Raw genomic sequence first — 6,000 nt, forward strand, 5'->3', positions numbered from 1 at the left:
GGTTGATCATGTTATCCTCCTGGATCGTCTCCAGCAACAGGTTGGGATCCAGGGTGTTGCTCTACAGTGGTTTCACTCCTATCTGAAAGATCGAACCATTTCCGTTAATATCGGAGACTGTTCCTCCTCTTCGGCTGCTATCACATGCGGAGTACCCCAGGGTTCGATCTTGGGTCCAATTTTATTCTCCTTGTACATGCTCCCCTTGGGCTCCATTTTACGTAAACATAATATTTCATATCATTGTTATGCAGATGATACTCAGTTGTACTTACCGTTGAAACCAGGTGACACCAATTCCCTGGAGTCCCTATCTGATTGCCTTAGTGATATTAAGAGCTGGATGGCTAAAAACTTTCTCCAACTCAATGAGAGTAAGACGGAAGTGATTATATTTGGCTCCCCTAGATCAGTTGAGGAATTATCTAAAAAAATGGGTCCCTTGTCCATAAATGTGCACCCTCAGGCCAGAAATTTGGGTGTTATCTTTGATTCAGCCTTAAAATTTGACAAACAAATCAATTCTGTTGTCAAAGGTAGTTTCTTTCAGTTGAGGACGATTGCAAAGATAAAATCCTTCCTTACTCTCAAGGACTTCGAGATTGTTATTCATGCCCTTATATCATCTCGAATTGACTATTGCAATTCTCTTTACTCTGGCATCTGCCATTCATCATTATCACGCCTGCAGCTTGTTCAGAATGCGGCTGCTAGGATGTTGACTGGTACCAGGAAGAGGGACCATATATCCCCGGTATTGGCCTCTCTTCACTGGTTGCCAGTCAAATACAGAATTGATTTTAAGGTGTTATTGCTGGTCTTTAAAGCTTTACATGGATTGGCTCCATTGTATATTTCAGATCTTCTTCAGTCTTACCGTACGCCCAGGCCCCTTAGATCATCTAACCAGTTCCTTTTAGCCATTCCACAGACCCGGATGAAAACTAAAGGTGATCGTGCCTTTTCTGTTGTGGCCCCTAGTCTGTGGAACAAACTGCCCTTTTTTATTAGGTCTTCCCCCACTACAGAGACATTTAAGTCTCGTCTTAAAACATATTTTTATTCTTTGGCTTTTGAGTCAGTTTAGGGACACTTATGCTTAAATGTTTTTGTTGCTGTTTCTATTTGTTGTTGTTTTTGTACCTGATAATTTTGTACAGCACTTTGGTCAGCATTGGCTGTTTTTAAATGTGCTTTATAAATAAAGTGACCTTGACCTTGGGTGTGACGGAGTTCAGTATAAATGAAGAGATGTCTTATCGATCACAAGTTTAGTATGGTGTACCACAAGGCTCAGTACTAGGACCGCTGCTGTTCACTCTGTACATGCTACCATTAGGAGATATCATTAGGAAACGTGGAATTAGCTTTCACTGTTATGCCGACGATACTCAGCTGTATATTTCTTTCGCCTTAACAAAACTTACCCAATGCCAAATGCGGAGCAGTTCATGCGTTCATGACCTCAGGGCTAGATTATTGTAATGCTCTTATGGGTGGTTGCCCTGCACGCCTAATAAACAAACTACAGCTGGTCCTTGTTAGCCCGGTTCTGTCAACACTGCACACAGCAAAAAATATTTTCTAACCAGAACAAATATCTGCCAATGGAGTCAGAAAAATCATCTTGTTTTCCCTTTGAATTATTATTTTTCTGACCACATTGGCAGATATTTTACAAACTCACTTCATTTTAATACCGAAAACCAGCTTAATATCTTCAGTCATTGTTCTTCTCCAGTAAACGTATCTTGATTTAAGAATGTTTAGATATTTCTGCTGGAAAACGGCAGAAATACAGAAGAGCATGATTTTTTGCTCTGGGTTATTATGAGATTTGGGAGCAACAAAAGATTCTAGTGAATTCTGGACCTGAAAGATAGAAGATCAGAAACACACAGTGAGTGTCAGTGTGTAGAAGATCAGAAACACACAGTGAGTATCAGTGTGTAGAAGATCAGAGTGTTTATTTTAGTCATTGTCATTTCAGTTTGGAAAGCAAGAAAGAGAGAGCCATCTGTCGGGCACTTGCTGTGTGTGTGTGTGTGTGTGTGTGTGTGTGTGTGTGTGTGTTAGCCCCAGTGCTGGCACACACACACACTCTCTCTCTCTCTCTCTCTCTCTCTCTCTCTCTCTCTCTCTCACACACACACACACACACACACACATTTAGCCGTCTGTTATCTTAACACTAGTTACTTGATGCAGTTCTTGATCATTTTGTGATTCTATAGTATCAACAGATGAAATAAAACAGAAGCAGCCGCAAACATCTCGACCAGCTCTAGATGTTCTGATGATGAGGATGATGAGGATGATGATGATGATGAGGAGGATGAGCTTTGAGGGCCCTTCATTAATGAACTGTTATCAGGTTCCTCAGATTAATCAACTGTAATGACAAAGATTTGTTTTCAAAACTAGGAGTGTCCAGAGATTCAAACAAGTCACTAAAATAATAATAATTGAAATAATTACATTTCAGGATTGCAGACGTTCTTCAGGGTTCCTCTTTTTAACCGGTGAATTTCCATGATTTTCCCAGTCGTTAGAAATTTACTGGATTCACTCTTAAAAAATAAAGGTTCTTAGAGAAACTAGAAATTATTCTTCTATGGCATCAATCTATAAATAGGGTTGATTATAAAAATGTAGATGTTTTCAAATTTAAATGGACTGTTCCCTTTCTAGAGATGATGTCTCTCAAATATCCCAGTTTTCCAGGAATCCTGGTTGTTCAAAGACAAAAATGCAGTGAATTTAACATTAGAAATATCTTGATTTTTAGTTATTTTATCTTTTTATAAAACTTGTTTGTCTTATTTTAGATTATTTTAAGACCCCTGGTCAGAGGTTTGATCAGAATGAGTTCTAGTACTAGAGATGGTTGGTTAATTCTCAGTGTGTGTGTGTATCCTGGTTTCTGTCTCCATCTAGTGTCTGCTGAGAGACTGACAGAGAGCACTAACCCAACACCAGTTCATCTTCATCTTCATCTTGATTTTGTCCAGATGATATTTTGAAGCTATTTTAATTAGAAACTCATTTTCACTTGTAAATTAATCAGAGTTTAGTCAGTGTGCTTCATTAAACCACAGTTACATTCTGTCATCATTTACTCTCCATCACGCCGTTCAAACCTCTTCTTCTTCTTCTTCTTCTTCTTCTTCTTCTTCTGCTTCTTCTTCTTCTTCTTCTTCTTCTTCTGCTTCTTCTTCTTCTTCTTCTTCTTCTTCTTCTTCTTCTTCTTCTTCTTCTGCTTCTTCAGAATGCAAAAGGAGATATTTTGAGAAATGTATCTGTGTTCAATCAATGGGGTCCGATGTTGTTTGGTTCCCAACATTCTTAAAAATATCTTCAGAAGAATATCTTCAGCAAGTTGTCATGGAAAATCTTAGAATAGCAAGTCATATCAAACCATATAAGAAGCGGAACGGAGACTCGCCGACTGGTTAGCAAAGGCTGGCTAACTCTTCCGATCACACTCCTTGCTAATGTCCAGTGCCTAGTAAACAAGACGGATGATCTTTCAGTCGCATGGATACACAGAGGTACATTCAGGATTGTTCAGTTTATGTTTCTGTGAAACACGTCTCGGACAGAGGACTCCCCGTGAAGCCGTAACACCGCTACAGCGCCACTCGCGAGGGAGGAACGGCTATCCTCGTCAAACTATCCGGGAGCACCGCTAAAATAGTAATATCACAGTCATGTTCCGTGTGCATTATACAGTGTTTATCTCTCGGCTAACAAGGACAACGCTCTTAGCACGACATGATCAACAGGCGCGAGAACTCATTTCCAGATGCTATGTTATCTTAGGAGACTTTAACCTTTGTGATCTCTGAATAAACTCCCCAAATTCCATCAGTTTGATAACTTCCCCACCAGGGAAAAAATAGCACTTTGGATAAATGCTATAGCGATATTAGAAATGCTTATACTGCTGCATTTTGGGAAATATGAGCAGCTCTTCTCCTACCCCCTACACCAGCTACTCTTCTCCAGCCCCCTACACCAGCTACTCTTCTCCTGCGCCCCTACACCAGCTACTCTTCTCCAGCCCCCTACACCAGCTACTCTTCTCCTGCGCCCCTACACCAGCTGCTCTTCTCCAGCCCCCTACACCAGCTGCTCTTCTCCTGCCCCCTACAGCAGCTGCTCTTCTCCTGCGCCCCTACACCAGCTACTCTTCTCCTGCCCCCTACACCAGCTGCTCTTCTCCTGCGCCCCTACACCAGCTACTCTTCTCCTGCCCCCTACACCAGCTACTCTTCTCCTGCGCCCCTACACCAGCTGCTCTTCTCCAGCCCCCTACACCAGCTACTCTTCTCCTGCCCCCTACACCAGCTACTCTTCTCCAGCCCCCTACACCAGCTGCTCTTCTCCTGCGCCCCTACACCAGCTGCTCTTCTCCTGCGCCCCTACACCAGCTACTCTTCTCCAGCGCCCCTACACCAGCTACTCTTCTCCTGCGCCCCTACACCAGCTACTCTTCTCCTACCCCCTACACCAGCTACTCTTCTCCTGCGCCCCTACACCAGCTGCTCTTCTCCAGCCCCCTACACCAGCTACTCTTCTCCTGCCCCCTACACCAGCTACTCTTCTCCTGCCCCCTACACCAGCTACTCTTCTCCAGCCCCCTACACCAGCTACTCTTCTCCTGCCCCCTACACCAGCTACTCTTCTCCTGCCCCCTACACCAGCTACTCTTCTCCTGCGCCCCTACACCAGCTGCTCTTCTCCAGCCCCCTACACCAGCTACTCTTCTCCTGCCCCCCTACACCAGCTACTCTTCTCCTGCCCCCTACACCAGCTACTCTTCTCCAGCCCCCTACACCAGCTACTCTTCTCCAGCCCCCTACACCAGCTGCTCTTCTCCAGCCCCCTACACCAGCTACTCTTCTCCAGGCCCCTACACCAGCTACTCTTCTCCAGGCCCCTACACCAGCTACTCTTCTCCAGCCCCCTACACCAGCTACTCTCTCCAGCCCCCTACACCAGCTACTCTTCTCCAGCCCCCTACACCAGCTACTCTTCTCCAGCCCCCTACACCAGCTACTCTTCTCCAGCCCCCTACACCAGCTACTCTTCTCCAGCCCCCTACACCAGCTACTCTTCTCCAGCCCCCTACACCAGCTACTCTTCTCCAGCCCCCTACACCAGCTACTCTTCTCCAGCCCCCAACACCAGCTACTCTTCTCCTGCCGCCTACACCAGCTACTCTTCTCCAGCCCCCTACACCAGCTACTCTTCTCCAGCCCCCTACACCAGCTACTCTTCTCCTGCCGCCTACACCAGCTACTCTTCTCCAGCCCCCAACACCAGCTACTCTTCTCCTGCCGCCTACACCAGCTACTCTTCTCCAGCCCCCTACACCAGCTACTCTTCTCCAGCCCCCTACACCAGCTACTCTTCTCCAGCCCCCTACACCAGCTACTCTCTCCAGCCCCCTACACCAGCTACTCTTCTCCAGCCCCCTACACCAGCTACTCTTCTCCAGCCCCCTACACCAGCTACTCTTCTCCAGCCCCCTACACCAGCTACTCTCTCCAGCCCCCTACACCAGCTACTCTTCTCCAGCCCCCTACACCAGCTACTCTTCTCCAGCCCCCAACACCAGCTACTCTTCTCCTGCCGCCTACACCAGCTACTCTTCTCCAGCCCCCTACACCAGCTACTCTTCTCCAGCCCCCTACACCAGCTACTCTTCTCCAGCCCCCTACACCAGCTACTCTCTCCAGCCCCCTACACCAGCTACTCTCTCCAGCCCCCTACACCAGCTACTCTTCTCCAGCCCCCTACACCAGCTACTCTTCTCCTGCGCCCCTACACCAGCTACTCTTCTCCAGCCCCCAACACCAGCTACTCTTCTCCTGCCGCCTACACCAGCTACTCTTCTCCAGCCCCCTACACCAGCTACTCTTCTCCAGCCCCCTACACCAGCTACTCTTCTCCAGCCCCCTACACCAGCTACTCTCTCCAGCCCCCTACACCAGC

The sequence above is a fragment of the Phoxinus phoxinus genome, assembly GCF_949152265.1.
Source record: "Phoxinus phoxinus genome assembly, chromosome: 25".
NCBI classification, from domain to species: domain Eukaryota; kingdom Metazoa; phylum Chordata; class Actinopteri; order Cypriniformes; family Leuciscidae; genus Phoxinus; species Phoxinus phoxinus.